Source organism: Rhinoderma darwinii, chromosome 4 (assembly GCF_050947455.1).
Source record: "Rhinoderma darwinii isolate aRhiDar2 chromosome 4, aRhiDar2.hap1, whole genome shotgun sequence".
Lineage (NCBI taxonomy): Eukaryota > Metazoa > Chordata > Amphibia > Anura > Rhinodermatidae > Rhinoderma > Rhinoderma darwinii.
Window position 1 is genome coordinate 54,017,513 of NC_134690.1, and position 22,483 is coordinate 54,039,995.

Sequence of the window (22,483 nt, forward strand, 5' to 3'; positions counted from 1 at the left end):
CCCCCTTCAGTGCACCACACCGTAATAGTGCCTCCCTTAGTGCCCTACACAAAAATAGTGGCTCTTTAATTACTCCATAGTGGTAGTGCCCCTTGTGTGCCCCCACATAATAATTTTTATTTATATAGCGCCAACATATTCCGCAGCACTTTACAACATAGGAATGGTGCCCCTGTGTGCCCCCACATACTAATGTTGCCCCCTTAGTTTCCTCTACAGTAATAGTGCCCCCACACACAGTAAAAGTGCCCCCTCAGTATTGGTGCCTGCCACACAATAATTGTTCCCCCCAGTTCTCAATGCTGCCCTTTTAGTGCCCCCTACTCAGTAATGTTTCAAACACAGAAACACTCACTGGGACGGGATCCCTGCACAGGCCGATGCGATGATGTCATATCATCACGCTGGTCTGCTCAGGGGTCCTGGCATTTCGAAGGCTGCAAGCCTAAAGTGATCTGTAGCCTATGAGAGTTGAACTGTTTTCAGCTGTATTTGCACCCGGGGGCCCAGTGCTAGCGATGCCCCTGCAAGTGGGTCCCAATATGTAGGTGGTCCTGGGGTCCCCCCCCCCCCCCCCCGACCCCCGCTTTCTACGTCTCTTTAACACAGCCATAAATGTACAGCATATTACCACCAATATAAGTTATGGCATTTCACTATTTAATGGTGGGTTCTCATACAGTATGTCAGTTATTTAGCCAGTTACATAGTTACATAGTTAATAAGGTTGAAAAAAGACGCAAGTCCATCAAGTACAGCCAGTACTTTTTTACTTAGTCAGACAAAACATATGGAAAAATTGCATAGTTTGTGAACGTATCCAGTGTAGCCAGACATATCCAGCTCAGAGAGATGTCCTGTATCACAACTGATGCTACCAGACACAAAACTGATATATGAAACTATGGGCTCAGTTTTATCATCGGTTTCCCTTCATCAATTTTGTACTATCCAAATAGTGGAAAAGAAAAAAGTGATCACCCCTGATGGAAGAAGCTCCTGCACTTGTAGATAAAATTCAACTAGAATCCCAGTTGGGACAAGATGTTAATAAAGGGAAAAACATTTTTTTTTTTTAAAAGACTTACATGCTATGTCATAAAATTGGAATAAAAGCTACGCGTTTCAACCCTGAACCAGGGTCTTCCTCTGGCTTGAAAAAAGTGACTCACTCAAGTGGTCACTTTTTTCAAGCCTGAGGAAGACCCTGGTTCAGGGTCGAAACGCGTAGCTTTTATTCCAATTTTATGACATAGCATGTACACTACCGTTCAAAAGTTTGGGGGCACCCAGACAATTTTGTGTTTTCCATGAAAACTCACACTTATATTTATCATATGAGTTGCAAAATGACTAGAAAATATAGTCAAGACATTGACAAGGTTAGAAATAATGATTTTTATTTCAAATAATAATTTTCTCCTTCAAACTTTGCTTTCGTCAAAGAATGCTCCATTTGCAGCAATTACAGCATTGCAGACCTTTGGCATTCTAGCTGTTAATTTGCTGAGGTAATCGGGAGAAATTTCACCCCATGCTTCCAGAAGCCCCTCCCACAAGTTGGATTGGCTTGATGGGCACTTCTTGCATACCATACGGTCCAGCTGCTCCCACAACAGCTATATAGGGTTGAGATCTGGTGACTGCGCTGGCCACTCCATTACAGATAGAATACCAGCTGCCTGCTTCTTCCCTAAATAGTTCTTGCATAATTTGGAGGTGTGCTTTGGGTCATTGTCCTGTTGTAGGATGAAATTGGCTCCAATCAAGCGCTGTCCACAAGGTATGGCATGGCGTTGCAAAATGGAGTGATAGCCTTCCTTATTCAAAATCCCTTTTACCTTGTACAAATCTGCCACTTTACCAGCACCAAAGCAACCCCAGACCATCACATTACCTCCACCATGCTTGACAGATGGTGTCAGGCACTCTTCCAGCATCTTTTCAGTTGTTCTGCATCTCACAAATGTTCTTCTGTGTGATCCAAACACCTCAAACTTCGATTCGTCTGTCCATAACACTTTTTTCCAATCTTCCTCTGTCCAATGTCTGTGTGCTTTTGCCCATATTAATCTTTTCCTTTTATTAGCCAGTCTCAGATATGGCTTTTTCTTTGCCAACTGGAGACTCTAATGTACTTGTCTTGTTGCTCAGTTGTGCAGCGGGGCCTCCCACTTCTCTTTCTACTCTGGTTAGAGCCTGTTTGTGCTGTCCTCTGAAGGGAGTAGTACACACCATTGTAGGAAATCTTCAATGTCTTGGCAATTTCTCGCATGGAATAGCCTTCATTTCTAAGAACAAGAATAGACTGTTGAGTTTCACATGAAAGCTCTCTTTTTCTAGCCATTTTGAGAGTTTAATCGAACCCACAAATGTAATGCTCCAGATTCTCAACTAGCTCAAAGGAAGGTCAGTTTTATAGCTCCTCTAAACAGCAAAACTGTTTACAGCGGTGCTAACATAATTGCACAAGGGTTTTCAAATGTTTTCTAATCAACCATTAGCCTTCTAACACAGTTAGCAAACACAATGTACCATTAGAACACTGGAGTGATGGTTGCTGGAAATGGGCCTCTATACACCTATGTAGATATTGCATTAAAAACCAGACATTTGTAGCTAGAATAGTCATTTAGCACATTAACAATGTATAGAGTGTATTTCTGATTAATTTAATGTTATCTTCATTGAAAAAAACTGTGCTTTTCTTGCAAAAATAAGGAAATTTCTAAGTGACCCTAAACTTTTGAACGGTAGTGTAAGTCTTTTAAAAAATTATTATTATTTTTTTTCCCTTTTTTAACATCTTGTCCCAACTGGGATTCTAGTTGAATTTTATCTACAAGTGCAGGAGCGCCTTCCATCAGAGGTGATCATTTTTCGCTTTTCCACTATTTGGATCGCTTCTACATCGACTACCACTGATTACTCAGCCACCGGTTTTCACCCAGAGGGCTAGCAGACTGCATACATACGGAGTACTGAGGCTCCATTGGTTTGATGATCGAGTTCTGCCGACCATCTAAAACAACTTGAAAAGGTGAGTGTAAAATCTCATTTTAAGCACATTACTGTTGACCACCTTGTAACAACAGCAATACCCCAGAGGAGCGCTCTGTGTCTTCCTTTTTTTTTTTCCATATCACTTTTTTACATATCACTATCGCATTTTTGTACTATGCCAGAGGGAAAAATACCAGAGGGCCGGACATATGTGAATGGGCTTTCGTTGGTTATCCAACTTCTGGAACCTTCACTGATCACTGACATTTATACCACTCAATGAATTCCTGTGGACAAAAATTCTCCTGCAGCAGTTGCTTTGGCACTGGTTGCACAACAAAAAGTGTGTGTTAATCCAAATCGGTCCAAAATTCTGTGCTAAATAATTTCTTTATAGCGGACAGAGCTTTGGTTTTTTCATACAGCACTCAAAATCAACTTCATAGGTATAAACTAAATAAAATAAAATTCCGACCTTATGCAGCTGCCACTAGGATTTTACTGAATACTGTTTATACATTGAATTCAATAATTAAACAGTATGCCGTATGCTCCTAACTTCCCCTAGTGGCAGCAGTAAGCATAGGGGCACTTAAAGAGGCTCTGTCACCAGATTTTGCAACCCCTATCTGCTATTGCAGCAGATAGGCGCTGCAATGTAGATTACAGTAACGTTTTTATTTTTAAAAAACGAGCATTTTTGGCCAAGTTATGACCATTTTTGTAGTTATGCAAATGAGGCTTGCAAAAGTCCAAGTGGGTGTGTTTAAAAGTAAAAGTCCAAGTGGGCGTGCATTAGGTGCGTACATCGGGGCGTTTTTAATACTTTTACTAGCTGGGCGCTCTGAAGAGAAGTATCATCCACTTCTCTTCAGAACGCCCAGCTTCTGGCAGTGCAGACACAGCGTGTTCTCGAGAGATCACGCTGTGTCGTCACTCACAGGTCCTGCATCGTGTCGGCACCAGAGGCTACAGTTGATTCTGCAGCAGCATCAGCGTTTGCAGGTAAGTAGCTACATCGACTTACCTGCAAACGCCGATGCTGCTGCAGAATCAACTGAAGCCTCTGGTGCCGGTGTCCTCGCTCGTCTGACACGATGCAGGACCTGTGAGTGACAACACAGCGTGATCTCTCGAAAACATGCTGTGTCTGCACTGCCAGAAGCTGGGCGTTCTGAAGAGAAGTGGATGATACTTCTCTTCAGAGCGCCCAGCTTGTAAAAGTATTAAAAACGCCCCGATGTACGCACATAATACACGCCCACTTGGACTTTTACTTTTAAACACACCCACTTGGACTTTTGCAAGCCTCATTTGCATAACTACAAAAATGGTCATAACTTGACCAAAAATGCTCGTTTTTTAAAAATAAAAACGTTACTGTAATCTACATTGCAGCGCCTATCTGCTGCAATAGCAGATAGGGGCTGCAAAATCTGGTGACAGAGCCTCTTTAAAGAGGCTCTGTCACCAGATTATAAGTGCCATATCTCCTACATAATCTGATTGGCGCTGTAATGTAGATAACAACAGTGGTTTTTATTTTGAAAAACGATACATTTTTATGTACAATTTTAGATTTATGCAGAATCCAACCGCCCGCCCCTGTTGCAGTGTGTTTGTGTGTTTTTTTTGCTCAATTCCAATAGTCTGTAATTTCTCATAATCTGGCACCTTCATGGCCCCAAGGATGCCAGACTATAGGAATATTAAAGTATATTTTCTTTAAAAGCTGCCAGCCTACCAATTTCACTTTATTTCTGAATACAAAAAAGTATCAAGTCCCTTGAAATTAGGCCATCCATGAAATATACTCCCCTATGTTCAAAGGTCCAGATTAGTGAGAGTGTGGTTCGGCTCGTCATTCATATTGCAACTTCATGAATCATTTCTATAAAAATAAAGTGAACAGAAGAGATTTCTGTGACCTTAGCAGCAGATATTAATATTAATGTCCATGTTCAGGCCAGGCTCATCTTGTGCTTTGAATGTGAAGGAGGAAAAATTTAACTTGAACTTCCAACCTTAAAAGTAAATTGAAATAATTTTAATGGAAACTACTTAAAACTTTTCATATCCACAGATGGTAGTTTGTATTTTTAGTCAGTTGGCTTCCTGTAACGGCCACGGTCACGAACAGCCGCCTTCAATTACCGCCCAGAAGACACCAACACACGCGACCACTCTGCTCTGGTGTCCTCTAGGATGCACGCGCTAGTTCTCGGCCTTAAAGGGCACATGCAAACTATTAAAAATCATCCCTAGATCACCCATGACTATAAAAGTGCGCTGCCCTTTCCCTCCTTGCCTGAGCGTTGTTGTGTATTCCCATGTTAGTCTTAGCAAATGGTCCCTTAGTATTATCCTGTTCCCAGTGTTCCCATATCCTGCTTCCTATATCCCGTGTTTGTTCCTGTGTCTTATCCAGTGTTGGAGTTGTCTGGTGTCCTCTGCCACGCCTGCTGTAATACACCACTTCTGGTGTCATCTGCCACGTCTGCTGTATATACCATGTCTGGTATCATCTGCCACGTCTGGCATCATCTGCCACATCAAGATCCATCCGTGCCAAAGCCTCTGCTACTCTCTTACAGGTACTCTTGTACTAAGAACTTTGCATAGACTGTTGTTTGGCCAGCTACTACTCCGCTACGGCGGTGCGGTCTAGTGGGTTCACATACCCGCAGATCGTGACAGTACGCTCAGGCCATGGACATGGTCAAATTAAGACCTTGATGACGACCACGCCATTGCACATCGGCTGGATACTCAAGCCGCAGTCTTCAAGGCACCTGCTCCTGTTTCACCTGCTGTTCCTCCTGCTACACCTCCTGACATTATTGTTTCCAGATTCTCCCTGCCACTGCCTCCTCACTATGATGGGGACACCAAAACCTGCAGGGGATTTTTGAATTAATGTCACTCCGATCCACTTCAGGCTGCACGCGAGGTTATTTTCTTCTGACGACACGAAGATCGCCTTCATAACCTCCCTTCTTACTGGATGGGTGAACCCCATTTGGGAACGTGAGGGTCCGGGGACCTATAATCCACATATTTTCCTACAGACTTTCCATATGGTATTTGAGGAACCTGGGAGAGAATCTTCTGCAGCTGCTTTTTGGCTGACTCTTCTCCAAGGAAACACCTCAGTAAGGCGAGTATGCAATCCGGTTCCGTACCCTGACCACAGAACTGGCCTGGAACAATGAGGCCTTGGTGGCTACCTTCTGGTAGGGACTATCCTCTTGCATTAAAGACGAGCTTGCTGCCCGAGATCTGCCACCTACCCTAGTTTCTCTGATTCTACTGGCCACCTGGATTGACATGAGGATCCAGAATCGGGCCCAAGAGGCTCGCCTGGACAGAAGATTTTCTAGACTGGCTCCTACATTCCAGAAAACCCTGCTGCCCTCATCAGTTGTTTCGCCAGAGGAACCCATGCAGGTGGACTGACTCAAGCTGTCAGTACAGGAGAAACAACACAGACGCACTTCGGGACTCTGTCTGTATTGCGGCCTCGGAGGCCATTTTGTGCATCTGTGTCCCCAGAAACCGGGAAACTCCAGTGCCTAGGATTGGTTGGAGAGACAACCCTAGGTGGAGCGCTGCTAAATCATAAATCCTTTCCCAAACTGTCCATTCCTGTGACCATAGTGTATGGTGAAAGAACGCACCAGGTCTCTGCCTACCAGGACTCCGGGTCCATGGCAAACTTTATACAATTGGACCTAGTAGATTGTCTCCAGTTGCCCACGGTCTCCCTGGAGATGCCCCTTGCTATTGCCTCGGTGAATGGACTTCCTCTGCCTGATCCTATTGTGTCTGAGACTAAGCCACCGAGGCTCCAAGTTGGAGCTCTTCACACTGAACTGATTACTTTCCTTGTCTTTCCTAAAGCCATCAATCCTGTTTTGCTGGGCCTCATTGGCTCCGTCTGCATGCCCCAGTTATTCACTGTAATTACAGAGTTCTGCAATGGGGCTCCAAGTGTCTCCACCCCTGCCTGTCACAGATCCGTCCTGTTCAGCCTCCTCTGCTCCAGTCATTAGCGGGATTACCAAATCACAATGCACAGTTTTCAGAAGTCTTCAGCAAGGAGGCTGAAATGCTTCCTCCTCACCGGTCTTACGACTGTCTGATCGAGCTTGTTCCAGATGCCTCACCTCCCCATGAACAGGTATATACTTTCTCCTTGCCAGAGACCCAGGCCATGTTTGTGTCACGTTGCGGGTTTGTGGACCCACTAGGCCGTACCGCCGTAGCGGGGAGGCAGCTGGCCAAAGAACAGGGAACCCCTTCAATACAATGCCCCGCAGAAGGGTACCTGGATAGTCCAGACAGTGGCCACAACTCTGGCACTGATGGAGATGGGTGCAGCAAGTAATGCCAAACGTGGCAGATGACACAGGTGCCGCAGGTTGCGCCAGACATGGCGAATTCCTCTGGACATGGCAGATGACACAGGATGTGGCTGATGACACAGATGCCACAGGTTGCGCCAGAAGTGGCGAATTCCTCTGGACGTGTCAGATGACACAGGACGTGGCACGACTCCGACACTAGTAGGCACAGGAACAAGAACAGCACGGGATGCAGGAACAGGTAACAGGGCACGGGTAACAACTGGAACGGGAAACACCAAGGGACCATTTGAAAGACAGACTTGGGAATAACTAACCATGCTCAGGCAAGGATCAGAAGGGCTGGGGCTGAGGAAATCATGGGCAGTTGATGATAATGATTTACTCTTGTGCGCACGCTGGCCCTTTAAGGCCGGGCACAAGTGTGCGCGCACACCCTACGGGACACAGCAGACTGGAGCGGAAGTGAGCGCTGGCATCTCCTAGGAAGGAGATGGGGACCAGCGCTCACGGATCCATGGCTGCGGGCGTCGGGAGGTGAGTAAACCCGACGGCCCATGGCCCATGGACGCTACAATGTCCCCCCTCTTATGCCCCCTCTTCTTGGGGCCAGAGCGAGAAAGGATTTTTTAATAAGAGCAGGAGCACTGAGGTTCTCTTCTGGCTCCCAGGACCTCTCCTCAGGACCAAACTCTATCCAGTCCACCAAATAGTAAGTCCTTTTTCCTACCATTTTGCAGTGCAGGATCTCCCTCACCTCGAATACATCAGAAGAACCGCTGGGAGCAACTGTGGAACTAGAAGTCTTGCTGTAGCGGTTCAGGACCACAGGCTTCAGGAGGGACACATGAAAGGAGTTGGGGATTCTGAGTGTAGGAGGCAGCCGCAGCTTATAGGAGACAGGGTTTATCTGTTGCAGGATCTCGAAAGAACTAAGGAACCTTGTATGAAGACAAACTTGTATGAAGGCACCCTCAAACTAATGTTCCAAGAAGACAGCCAGACTTTAGTACCCGGAAGATACTGAGGCGGCTCTCTTCTCCTAGTATCTGCTTTTCGCTTTATGCGATCGACAGCCAGCAAAATAGAGGACCGGGTCTTTTGCCAGATTTTCAGAAAGTCCGCATATGCAGAGTCAGCAGCGGGTACCTGAGATCGACACTGGAAGGGGGACACTAGGATGTTGACTGTACACAATGTGAAAAGGAGTGGAAGTGCTGGACTCGGTTGTGTTGTTGTTGTACGAGAATTCGGCCTATGGAAGAAGCTGTACCCAGTTATCGTGCAGTGAAGAGATGAAATGGCGGAGATAATTCTCCATGATCTGGTTGATCCTCTCAACTTGCCCATTGGACTGGTGGTGATAGGCTGAGGAAAAGTCCAATCTCACATCCAAGAGTTTACAGAGGGCTCTCCAGAACTTTGAAGTAAACTGAACCCCCCGGTCGGACACAATGTGAAGAGCCAAGCCATGCAAGCAAAAGATGTGTTGAATGAAGAGACTCGCCAGTCGGGGAGTAGAAGGTAGACCGGTCAGAGGGATAAAATGTGCCATCTTAGAGAACCGGTCCACCACCACGCAGATAGTGTTGCATCCTGCTGAGGGGGGAGGTCTGTGACAAAGTCCATCGCAATGTGCTGCCAGGGGGAATTGGGTACAGGCAGAGGTTGAAGCAGGCTTGGAGTGAGTAACTTTGTTGGAAGCACACACCATGCAAGAAGAGACAAAGTCCAGAACATCTTTAGGTAGTGTGGGCCACCAGAAGTGACAAGCAATCAGGTCTCGGGCTTTACGGACACCAGTGTGCCCAGCTAGATTAGAACTGTGTCCCCAGCGGAGAATTCTTCTCCTGTCTGCCAACCAAACAAAAGTCCTCCCCGGAGGGATGTCTCTAACCTGACAATGCAGGATGGGTCTATGATAGTCTGAAGGGACTCCACCGTGTCTTCCATCTCAAAATATCTGGACAGAGAATCGACCCTCACATTCTGGTCCGTGGGACGGTAGTGGAGCACAAACTGGAAATCGGTGAAGAACAGCGACCACATGGCTTGACGGGGATTCATTCGTTGAGCAGACTGAAGGTAGGTAAGGTTCATGTGGTCGGTGAAGATCAGGATGGGCTGAGCTGCGACCTCTAGAAAATGTCTCCACTCCTCCAGAGCCAATTTGATGGCCAGTAGCTCCCGATCTCCAATAGAGTAATTGCGCTTAGCAGAAGAAAAAAGTCTAGAATAGTAGCCACATACTACTGCCTTTCCTTTGGAGCTCCTCTGGAACAGAAGTGCACCAGCACCAACAGAGGAAGCGTCCACTTCCAGTGAGAATTGCCGAGATACGTCAGGATGATGGAGGATCGAAGCTTAAGTGAAGGCTCTCTTGAGGCTAATAAATGTGCAGACTCTGCCTCTGCAGTCCACACCTTGGCGTTCACACCCTTCTTGGTAGGGGTAGAGATGGGAGCGGTCAGAGATGAGAAGTTTGGAATAAACTGCCGGTAGAAATTGGCGAATCCCAGGAACCGCTGTATGGCCCTTAGGCCTTATGGACGTGGCCACTCCAAGACAGCTCTCACTTTCTCAGGATCCATCTTGAGACCTTGATCCGAGATGATGTAGCCCAGGAAGGGCAGAGAACTCTTCTCAAAGACGCACTTCTCCAGCTTGACGTGTAAACGATTCTCCCTTAATCGTAGTAGAACTTGACGGACATGCCTCTGATGAGTCGTCGAATCTGGGGAGAAAATCAAAATATCATCGAGATAAACAACAACACAGACATAGAGGAGATCTCGGAAGATATCATTAACGAACTCCTGAAACACTGCAGGAGCGTTACACAGTCCAAAGGGCATAACTAGGTATTCGTAGTGCCCATCTCGGGTGTTAAATGGCGTCTTCCATTCGTCACCCCGGCGAATCCGGACTAGGTTATAAGCCCCCCGCAGGTCTAGCTTAGAAAAATTTTGGGCTCCTCGTATGCGATCAAACAGCTCGGATATAAGTGGCAACGGGTATTTGTTCTTGACTGTGATCTGGTTGAGACCACGGTAGTCAATGCAGGGTCGAAGAGATCCGTCCTTCTTTTTAATGAAGAAGAATCCAGCGCCGGCCGGGGAGGAAGACTTTCGTATGAAACCCCTCTCCAAATTCTCCTTGATATAGGCCGAAATGGATAGAGACTATGGTAAGGAGAGAGGATATACTCGGCCACGGGGGAGAGAGGCATTAGGAACCAATTCAATGGGGTATAAAAACAAAACGCACGGCGCCACATAGTGCAGGTCAATTGGGTTTTAGGTGAAATGTCAGTAGTAGTGTACTATGCTCACCCAGGTAGTGCTTGGATAAGGTAATAGGAAAATCCACAAATGCTGCTGCCGGGATCCAAACCGGTAAACCATGCGGTCACCGCTTGTTGAGATATGGAAGGATAAGTGGAAAAGGGAGGATCCTGTAAGGCGCTGCTGCATGGCTGTTTGAAAGATATTGACAGTGGTAGACGGAGTGATATGAAAAAGTATCCGTTTATTGTAAAATAATGGTGGCTACGCGTTTCAACGCTGTACCAGCGTCTTCCTCATGCCATTTTTCACCCGCTTTCACCTTCACTTCCGTCCCGCTGACAAAAATGTGAGAGCCAATGCCCTGTCCAGGTCATTTGAAATGGAGGACACTGTGGATATGCCTCAATGAATCATATACCAATCCTGTATTATTGCTGCTAATCCCCTGCATGTTATAGACATCCCACCGGGGAGGACTTTTGTTAGTCTGGCAGACATGAGGAGAATTCTTCGCAGGGAACACAGCTGCAACATGACGACTGGGTACAACTTCTTTCATGGGCCAAATTCTCCTATAACAACCACACAAGTGAGTCCACTGCTTCCACGCCATTCTACATTGTCTATGGCCTACATCCACGAATTCCTCCTCCTGTTCCTGCTATATCTCAGGTACCCGCAGCTGGCTCTGCGTTCAGGGACATTCTACACGTTTGGCAACAGACCAGGTCCTCTATTCTAATGGCAGTCGATAGCATGAACCAAAGTCTGGCTTTTTTCGAAAAATGTTCGTTGAAAGGTGCCCTCATTTAAGTTTGCTCCCAGGTTCCTAGGACCTTTAGAGATTCTGCAACAGATAAACCCTTTTGGCTGCCTCCTACCCTCACAATTTTTAACTCCTTTCATGTGTCTCTCCTGAAACCCGTGGTTCTGAACTGCTACAGTAAAGCTCCCAGTTCTGCAGTTGCTCCCAGCGGTTCTTCTGGTGTGTTTGAGGTAAAGGAAATCCTGGACTATAAGAGAGCAGGAGGAAGGACTTTCTATTTAGTGGACTGGAGAGGGTTTGGTCTTGAGGAGAGGTCTTGGGAGCCAGAGGACAACCTTAACGCCCCTTCCCTCATTAAAAATTCCTCTCACGCTCTGGACCCAAGAAGAGGGGGCGTAAGGGGAGGTACAGTAATGGCCGCGGTTGCAGACCACCACCTACACTTTCCCCTCGACAGCCATAACCGCAGACCTCCTGTCTTCTCACCGGCATCTCCCTCCCAGGAGACACCAGCACATGCGACTGCTCTGCTCTGAAGTGTCCTCTAGGATGCACGCACTCGTTCTCGGCCTTAAAGGGCCAGCGCGCGCACATGCAAACTATTAACAATTATCCCCAGATCACCCTGGACTATAAAAAGGACTCTGCCCTTTCACTCCTTGCTTGGGCATTGTTGTGTATTCTCATGTTAGTCTTAGCAAATGGTCCCTTAGTGTTATCCTGTTCCCAGTGTTTCCGTATACAGCTTCCTGTATCCTGTATCCCGTGCCGTGTTTGTTCCTGTGTCTTATCCAGTGTTGGAGTCGTCTGGTGTCATCTGCCACACCTGCTGTAATACACCACGTCTGGTGTCATCTGCCATGACTGCTGTAGTACATCACGTCTAGTGTCATCTGCTACGCCTGCTGTAATACACCACATATGGTGTCATCTGCCATGCCTGCTATAATATACCATGTCTGGTATCACCTGCCACGTCTGGCGTCATCTGCTACATCAAGTTCCATCCGTGCCAAAGCCTCTGCTACTGTCTGAATTCTATAGATTGTTGTTTAGCCAGCTACTACTCCGCTACGGCGGTGCGGCCTAGTGGGTCCACATACCCACAGATTGTGACACTTCCATTGGTCAGTGCAGGGCTCGAGTAGCCCAACAACGTTTCAGAGAATCCTCTAATCGGCCCAGTCTCTGGCACAATAAAGGGCCCCAAATATCCAGCAGATGATAACCCCATTTGGAGGTGACATTGGAGCCAATCACTTGCCTCTAGGGTCTATTTCTTAGTGCTTGCTTCGCAAATAACCTATTAGACCCTATGAATCATGTCCTGTGTGCAATGGAACCCCAGAGCGAAGCATTTATGTAAATAGGCCAATTTATCGTGGAATATAGGTGCTGAATGCTAAAATTAAGGGGTCCCTACCTAAGGATAACACTTCACATATTTTTGATGTATGCCATAGTACTGTATATAATTGAAGTGTGATATTTTTATGATACAATTTCAGTCTTTTTCTTGTTTCGTGATCCCCCCCCCCCCCACCTGTTCACTTAAAGGGGTTTTCCTACATTTAGGGCTTATTCAGACGAACGTTGCGTTTTTGCGCTCGCAAAAAACGCTGCGTTTTGCGCGCGCAAAAAACACTTGACAGCTCCGTGTGTCATTCGTGTATGATGCGCGGCTGCGTGATTTTCGCGCAGCCGCCATCATAGAGATGAGTCTAGTCGACGTCAGTCACTGTCCAGGGTGCTGAAAGAGTTAACTGATTGGCAGTTAACTCTTTCAGCACCCTCGACAGTGAATGCCAATCACAATATCGAGAAACCTGTTAAAAAAAAAAAAAGTTCGTACTTACCGAGAACTTCCCTCCCGGCCGTTGCCTTGGTGACGCGCCTCTCTTGACATCGGGCCCCACCTCCCTGGATGACGCCGCAGTCCATGTGACCGCTGCAGCCTGTGCTTGGCCTGTGATTGGCTGGAGCTGTCACTTGGACTGAATTGTCATCCCGGGAGGTCAGACTGGAGGAAGAAGCCGGGAGTTATCGGTAAGTCAGAACTTCTTCTTTTTTTTTTACACGTTCATGTATATTGGGATCGGAAGTCACTGTCCAGGGTGCTGAAACAGTTTAACTCTTTCAGCACCCTGGACAGTGACTATCTCCTGACGTCGCGTACCGCAAATTTTTTTGCCGGGTTCGGCCAAAACGAGTTCGGCCGAACCTGGTGAAGTTCGGTTCGGTTGTCCGGGTTCGCTCATCTCAAAGATACTCCGTTTGGATGTTTGTAAACAGAAAAGCACGTGGTGCTTTTCTGTTTACATTCATCCTTTTGACAGCTGGTGCGCGAAACAGGCAGTTCGCACGGAAGTGCTTCCATGCGACCTGCGTGGTTTTCACGCACCCATTGACTTCAATGGGTGCGTGATGCGCGAAATACGCGGAGATATTGAACATATTGCGCTTTTTGCGCAGCGGACAAACGCTGCGCAAAAAGCACGGACTGTCTGTACTGCCCCATAGACTTGTATTGGTCTGTGCGTGGCGCGTGAAAACCACGCGGCCCGCACGGACCCAATACACGTTCGTGTGAATCCCCCCTTATATAGATAAAAGTTATTGTATAAGGAAAAGCTCTACAACATCCTAATATTTTCCTTACCGTTTTCAGGTTCCCTGTTTGCGGTCAGTGGATGAAAGCATTCTTGTTACATCAAGAGGCTGAAAATCTATACGGACCTAGTCCTGCTCTCAGGTGAAGAAGGAAGGGAGATTCAATTGTATAGACTAAATAGGTCTAAATATGGTTTGTAAAACTCATTGCACGAGCTCCAGAAACAACCCTATTCAGGTGTATGGAACGGATAGAAGAATATGTTCAGATGTGATGGATTTGTAGCAGATTTTATTGGTGTGAACTATTAGGCTGGGTTCACACAGAGTTTTTTTGACGAGTTTTTTGACGCGCCGCAAAACTCGTCAAAAACGGCCCGAAAATGCCCAATCTTCGGGCGTTTACGCCTCTGACCTCCCATTGACATCAAAGGGAGACAGAGAAAGCGTATTTCACTGAGTTTTATGCCCGCGGCGCTCAATGGTCGCGGGCAAAAAAATGCTGCGAAAATCGGCGTGCAGGCAGAGGACAATCTGCCTCAAACTTCCAAACGGAAATTTGAGGCAGAATTTCCGCCTGCAAAAAACTCAGTGTGAACCCAGCCTAAGGCTAAGTTCAAACGGAGTATTTTGACGAGTTTGTGGCCTTAATATGGATGTGTTATTCTCCTACAGTCTTCATCTCTTACTTGCCTGATGCCTGATGCCTCTTCAACCAGTCAGTGACAAACTCTGTCTCTGTCTGACAAGTCCGTGTGCTGCTGGATGCTGCAAGCTACTACTCACCCCTACAGGCTCACAATATTGTCACTCTTCTGGTCTGACGTTACGTCTCAGACACCTGCTGGGCTAAGATGCGATGTTCATCACAAGGGACAGAGTAGTAAACCAACGTCACCAAGTAGACGTGGTCTCTCCAGAGCACGTGGTCAACTTTTTTTCACAATTTGTTTACAATTAATATTTACAGTGCAAGTGAATTACTGACAACAGCCTTCTGATATTAATAAAGGCTGGGACAGTGGTTTACTGGGCAGGTGTAAACCCTATCCGCTGCCTTTTTTTATTCCCACCTTACAAATATTCCCATATTTAAATGAACAAAACATTCTTCAAAAGTAGCGAACCTTGTCAATCGAACCAAACCAGGCGATCCAGGATGGCTATATATATCAAGCCACCATTATATCTAAAACCTTCTATTCCATCGTATAACTTCAACCCGAGATCCAGTGTCCCCACTCATACCAAGTCACACCAGAGACATGCATTTCATAAAGTTAAATACAAACGGGGGTTACCTTCCAGATAACCTCCTAGTCACTATTGCCTTTTAGGGCCAGAGTTTGAACTTATATCTGACAAACACCAAACAGTAGCTTTACTCCCCGAGTCACCTCAAATTTTTGAACCGTAGTGGGCATCACTTTATAAGTGACGATCACCACTCACCGAGGGCTGGGCCACTCCAAACACCCCTTGGTAGGGAGGGCAGCTTGGCCCACTTTGCAGTAATCCACTTGTAATCAGAAGCTTTCTGCGGGAGTAGGAGCACTTTCACGATCATTTTAATCACACCTATCCACTATGTCTGAATATGTCATAAGGGTATATGAAGACCAATTAGAGGGCGCTGCTCAGTACTCCCCTTTATGACCCAGAAGGCTGGTTTGCCAACAAAGAGTGCCGTTTGCTCTGGCTGATCCAGCCTGTTTATGTTTTTCAAGGTCGGCCATTCATTTAAATTGCAAACATGTAATAACAGTTAATTTACTAGGGGTATCTGATGTCAGTCCTGCGGCAGTCAGCTGATTGCTCGACCAACATTTGTTGTTAAAGGGTCGTCTTTAAGAGACCACCTCTTTAAGCTTTATTTACATAAAACAAGAAAATCCCTTTAAATGGAGCTAAAAATGAATTTAAAAAAAACTGAACCGACTTCCAAAAGTCAAGAGACCTACAGTGATGAAAGAGTGCATGTGCCTCAAGTCACTTCCACAATGTTCAATAAAGGCAGATGATGGGTGTTATCGGGTAAGCAGAATCTGTTGCCATATCTGAATGTCCGGTCTGTTCTAGCCTTGAACTCCCAAGCCCTGAACCTTGAAATGCAAGGCCAGGTTATTCTTGTGTATTGTGCTGGTAAAATGAGACGGTTCAATGCTGAATACGAGTGAAAGAGGGATATACAACACTTTATTCAATACTAAACTATTTTTCTTCTTGCTCAGGAACTCGATCCTTTGGAAAGTGTATCTGGTGACTTTACACAATAATCACACAAGAGCTCTGGTCATGTCACTGGAGGAAAACATTAGTGTTTCATGATTGCTCGCAAATAATAAATGCCTAACAAGAGCTAGGTGAAGAGACAGATGTTTTATCAAAGGCCACGCACTAAAATTATAGAGGATGAAATTGGAGGGAATGTCTCAAATATTTTATTTTTGTTTCATTAATTAGATGTAAGTCTGTAAGAGAAATAATGTGTGTTTTCATTTTTTTAATGTACTAGCTATTTATATTATATTTAAAAAAAATCTCTATCTATCTATCTATCTATCTATCTATCTATCTATCTATCTCATATCTATCTATCTATCCATCCATCCATCCATCCATCCATCCATCTATCATTAGGTATTGTGTTCCAATCATGCCTTATCTAGGCTTCCAGAGCTGTTATTAACTCACCCGCACTCTAATGATGATGAGATGACCCTGCTGACCCTATTGCAGAACTACATAGAAAAACGTAAAAATAAGAGCAGCAGAGACAGGAAAAGTCAGCCTATTATGTCACCACCAATAGTTAATGTGAAAAATAGAATATTTCAGGATATTTTCTTTATGGTTACAAGGGCTAAAGCTATCTTGGGCTTTGGTTCAAAAGCTATTACTAGACCCACCCCCTGCTTTAGTATGATAACATCAGGCTGCATAGTAGTGGTAGCTGGTGGGCTCTGTGCATACTATGCTATCCTACATTCATAAACTGCTCTGTATTGCCTATGTGACACAGAGAAGGCATGTACACAGAACATAGCGTGCACATGGATCTGTGCAGTAAATGAATAATCATATACCCCAGAAGGTAATATTTTTATTGACCAAGCTCTAACCTATTTATTTTTATTTTTTTGCAGGTAACATTGAGTATTTCCACTATACACATTTATAGCACATCGATAGGATCTGCCATAGATGTTTGAATAGTGTGAGTTACCGGTTATTGAATATACAAGTGCAGCCAATAGATGGTTTCAAGGGAAGCTTCTCAGGACCCCTGTCACGAAGGGTCTGTGGACCCACTGGGCCAGGGGCGTAACTAGGAAAGACTGGGCCCCATAGAAAATTTTTGACTGGGGCTGCCCCTCCCCCGGGTGTCACACAACCCCCCCCCCCCTTGTAGATAGTGCCTTTTTTACAAACCCCCCCTTTTGATAACGCCATACAGCCCCCCTGTAGATAACGCCATACAGCTCCCTTTGTAGATATCTACAGAGGGGGCTGTATGGCGCTATCTACAGAGGGGGCTGTATGGCGTTATCTATGGGGGGGCTGTATGGCGTTATCTACGGGGGGGGCTGTATGGCGTTATCTACGGGGGGACTGTATGGCGTTCCCTACAGGGGGGGACTGTATGGTGTTGCCTACAGGGGGGGACTGTATGGTGTTGCCTACAGGGGGGGACTGTATGGCGTTATCTACAGGGGGGACTGTATGACAATATCTACAGGGTGGACAGTATGGCGTTATCTACAGGGGGACTGTATGGCGTTATCTACAGGGGGACTGTATGGCGTTATCTACAGGGGGACTGTATGGCGTTATCTACAGGGGAACTGTATGGCGCTATCTACAGGGGGTGTATGGCGTTATCTACAGGGGGGACTGTATGGCGCTATCTACAGGGGGCTGTATGGCGTTATCTACAGGGGGCTGTATGGCGTTATCTACAGGGGGGACTGTATGGAGCTATCTACAGGGGGGACTGTATGGCGTTATCTACAGGGGGGCTGTATGGCGTTATCTACAGGGGGACTGTATGGCGCTATCTACAGGGGGGACTGTATGGCGCTATCTACAGGGGGGACTGTATGGCGCTATCTACAGGGGGCTGTATGGCGTTATCTACAGGGGGCTGTATGGCGTTATCTACAGGGGGGACTGTATGGAGCTATCTACAGGGGGGACTGTATGGCGTTATCTACAGGGGGGCTGTATGGCGTTATCTACAGGGGGACTGTATGGCGCTATCTACAGGGGGGACTGTATGGCGCTATCTACAGGGGGGACTGTACGGCGTTATCTGCGGGGGGACTGTATGGCGTTATCTACGGGGGGGGGGGCTGTATGCCGTTCCCTACAGGGGGGGTCTGTAGGGAACGCCATACAGCGTCCCCCCCTGTAGGGAACGCCATACAGCGTCCCCCCTGTTGGGAACGCCATACAGCGTCCCCCCCCCTGTAGGGAACGCCATACAGCGTCCCCCCCCTGTAGGGAACGCCATACAGCGTCCGTCCCCCGCCTGTAGGGAACGCCATACAGCGTCCCCCCCCTGTAGGGAACGCCATACAGCGTCCCCCCCCTGTAGGGAACGCCATACAGCGTCCCCCCCCCTGTAGGGAATGCCATACAGCGTCTCCCCTCCCAAAAAAATGCGACCTACAGTGTGATAAAGACTTTACAGACCTAATAAAAGACATGTATCCCCTATCCACAGGATAGGGGATACATGTGTGATGGCTGGCATTGATAGGGAGATCGGGGGACTGAAAGTCCCCTGAAGTTCTCCATGACTAACCTCTGACTTCCGGGGTCTGTGTCGGCAGCTCACTAAAAATGAAAGGAGCGCTGGTCACGCATGCACACAAGCGTGACCGGCGCACCATTCATTTCTCTGGAGCTGCCGACACAGACCCATTTCAGTCCCCCGTTCTCGCTGCCAGAAATCACACATGTATCCCCTATCCTGTGGATAGGGGATACATGTCTTTTGTTTAATGGCAGAGCGGGGAGATACCTCCCTGCTCTGCCGTACTGTTCAGTGACGTCCTGCTGTAGCAGCCATAGCGGCTGCTAGCGGAGCCTGCGGCCATGGTGGGGGCCCGTGCCGGTGGGCGATACGGGCCCCCTCATGCCACGGGCCTCGTAGCAGCCGCTACTGCTGCTATGGCGGTAGTTACGCCACTGCACTGGGCCGTGCCACCTTGGCGGTAAGGCAGCTGGCCAACAGGGTGAAGATCAGAGTCTATAGTTATATAGACTACCTGTGGCAGCACGGACAGTAGCTTGGCAGGAACTAGGCAGCAGGTAGACGTCAGGCGTGGAGAAGCAGGACAGGCATGGTATCCAGCACAGCAAGACTACAGCTAAGCACGGCACTAGATCAGGATACAGGTTTCAGGAACAGGAACACTGGGAGCAGGAAACACTAGGGGACCATTTGGATAGGCAAACATATCCTTGGGCAGAGGGGGCCACCAGAAATGACGAGCAATCAAATCCCGGGTCTTACGTAACCCTGCGTGACCTGCCAGTCTAGAGGAGTGTCCCCAGCGGAGGATTCTTCCACGATCAGCCAGGCGCACAAAAGTCCTCCCTGGAGGAATGTCCCCAATTTGCAGGGGATTGACCGAGACAATGCAAGATGGATCGATAATGTTCTGTGGACTATGAATGGTGTCTTCTGTTTTGAAAGACCTATACAAGGCATCCGCCCTCACATTCTTGTCGGCCAGGCAATAATGAAGCTCAAACTGAAACCTTGCAAAGAACAGTGACCACCTGGCCTGTCGAGGGTTCAGCCATTGGGCCGTCTGGAGGTAGGTCAGATTCTTGTGGTCCGTAAAAATCAAGATTGGATGAGCTGCGCCCTCTAGTAGATGTCTCCACTCTTCTAGAGCCAATTTGATGGCCAGTAACTCCCGATCCCCAACCGAGTAGTTGTGTTCTGCGGAAGAGAAGAGCTTGGAAAAGTATCCACATACCCTTGACTTTCCCTTGGAACCTCTCTGGAACAGGAGTGCACCAGCACCGAAAGAAGGATGCATCCACCTCCAAGAACTGCAGAGAGACATCCGGATGATGGAGGATAGAGGCTGACTTGAAGGCACACTTCAGGCTACTGAATGCGGACTCTGCCTCGGGAGTCCACACCTTGGCGTTCATACCCTTCTTAGTAAGATTAGAGATGGAAGAAGTCAGTGAGTAGAAGTTCGGAATAAACTGCCTGTAAAAGTTAGCAAATCCCAGAAAGCACTATATGGCCCACAAGCCTTGAGGACGTGGCCACTACAGGACAGACTTTACCTTCTCAGGGTCCGTCTCGAGACCTTGATTCGAGACGATGTAGCCCAGGAAGGGTAGAGCATCCTTGTCAAATACGCACTCTCCAACTTGGCGTACAGACGATTCTCCCTTAACCGTAGCAGAACCTGACGGACATGTCTCTGGTGTGTCATAGGATCTGGGGAGAAAATCAAGATGTCATCAAAGTAGACTACAACACAAACATAGAGGAGGTCACGGAAAATGTCATTCACAGACTCCTGGAAGACCGCGGGAGCATTACACAGGCCGAAGGGCATTACTAGATACTCATAGTGTCCATCACGGGTGTTAAATGCAGTCTTCCATTCATAACCCTGGCGAATCCGGACTAGGTTATAAGCCCCACGCAGGTCTAGTTTAGAAAAAAAAATTGCACCACGTATACGATCAAACAGTTCAGAGATCAGTGGCAATGGTTATTTATTCTTCACCGTGATCTGGTAGTCGATGAAAGGATGAAGAGAGTCATCTTTCTTTTTGACGAAGAAGAACCCGGCTCCTGCCGGAGAGGAAGACCTTCGTATGAAGCCCCTTTATAAGTTCTCTTTCACATAGGAGGACATCGACAGAGTCTCTGGCAAGGAGAGAGGATACACCCTTCCACGGAGAAGGGATGCACCAGGAATCAGTTCAATAAGGCAGTCATACGCCCGATGTGGGGGCAATGTCTCCGCCTCCCTCTTGCTGAAGATGTCCGAAAAGGCAGCATAATGACCCGGCAATCCTGCCAATGACCGAGGCAGCGAAGGCTGAGCCGAACGAATCCGCACCAGGCAACGACCTTGACACTCAGGGCCCCACTGGAGAACCTCTCCAGAATTCAAGTCCAGAACTGGGGCATGAAGACGGAGCCAAGGCAGGCCTAGCAACACAGGGCTAACAGCTTTGGAGAGGATATAGAAAGGCAGAAGTTTGGAGTGAAGAGCTCCCTCTTGGAGCCTCAGTGGCTTGGTCACAGCTATAACAGGATCTGGCAGAGGTAGTCCATTTACTGAAGCAACTGTCAACGTGCTCTCCAGAGGGGTGGTGGGCAATTGCAGAAGGTACACCAGATCTCTGCGGATGAAATTAGCAGCGGATCCAGAGTCCAGATACGCAGAGACCTGATGCTTTCTCTCGCGTGACCTATGGTCACAGGTATGGACAATTTAGACGGAAGTCCATCTTTAACCAAGGTCGTCACTCCAAGCAAACCTAGGTTTTGGCGCACCAGATGGCCATCGATACCACAATAAAGACAGAGTCCAGATGTGAGTCTGCGTTGTCTCTCTTGGGTAGATAACTTATACTGATCCGTTATTACTGACTTCTTAGGAGGATCGACATCTGAGGACAGCAGGGGTTGCTGCAACGTAGGGACCAGACTAGGAAAGGCTCCCTCCCGTTGAACCTCTTGGAGGCATTCACGGATCCGTATATCAATCCGGGCAGACAGAAGGATGAGGTCATCCAGGTTAGACAGCAGATCCCGGGCGGCAAGTTCGTCTTTAATTCTGGAGGATAGTTCATGCCAGAATGCAGCCACCAGAGCCTCATTGTTCCATAAGAGCTCTCCCGCCAGGGTGTGGAAGTGGATGGCGTACTCATTCGCGGAGGTGTCTTCTTGGCGCAGGTTAATCAAAGAGGCCGCTGCAGATGAGACCCGTCCAGGCTCCACAAACACCATGTGAAAAGTCCGGAGGAAGGCATGGAAGTCACGGGTCTCTGGTCCTTGTCTCTCCCAGATAGGGTTCGCCCATGCAAGAGCCTTTCCGGTGAGGAGAGAAATGATGAAAGCGACCCTGGCACCATCAGATGAAAATGTCCTAGCATACAGGCTGAAGTGGATCTGGCATTGATTAAGAAAACCACGACAGGTACTTGCTTCTCCATCATAGTGGTCAGGAAGTGGCAAAGAAACACGTGGGTCAATACTGCCAAGAAGTGTAGACTGAGGATACACATTGCCAGGAGGTGTAGTTGGAGGAACGGCAGCTTGTGCCTCCTGCCGACGTGCAAGAATGTTCAACGACTGGAGGAGTTGGTCCTGTCGAGACCGGAGGTCCAGCATATCCGCTCGCATCTCCTGTGTCATTGTCATAGTCTTGAACTGACCAGCGGGGTCCATGGCCTGAGCA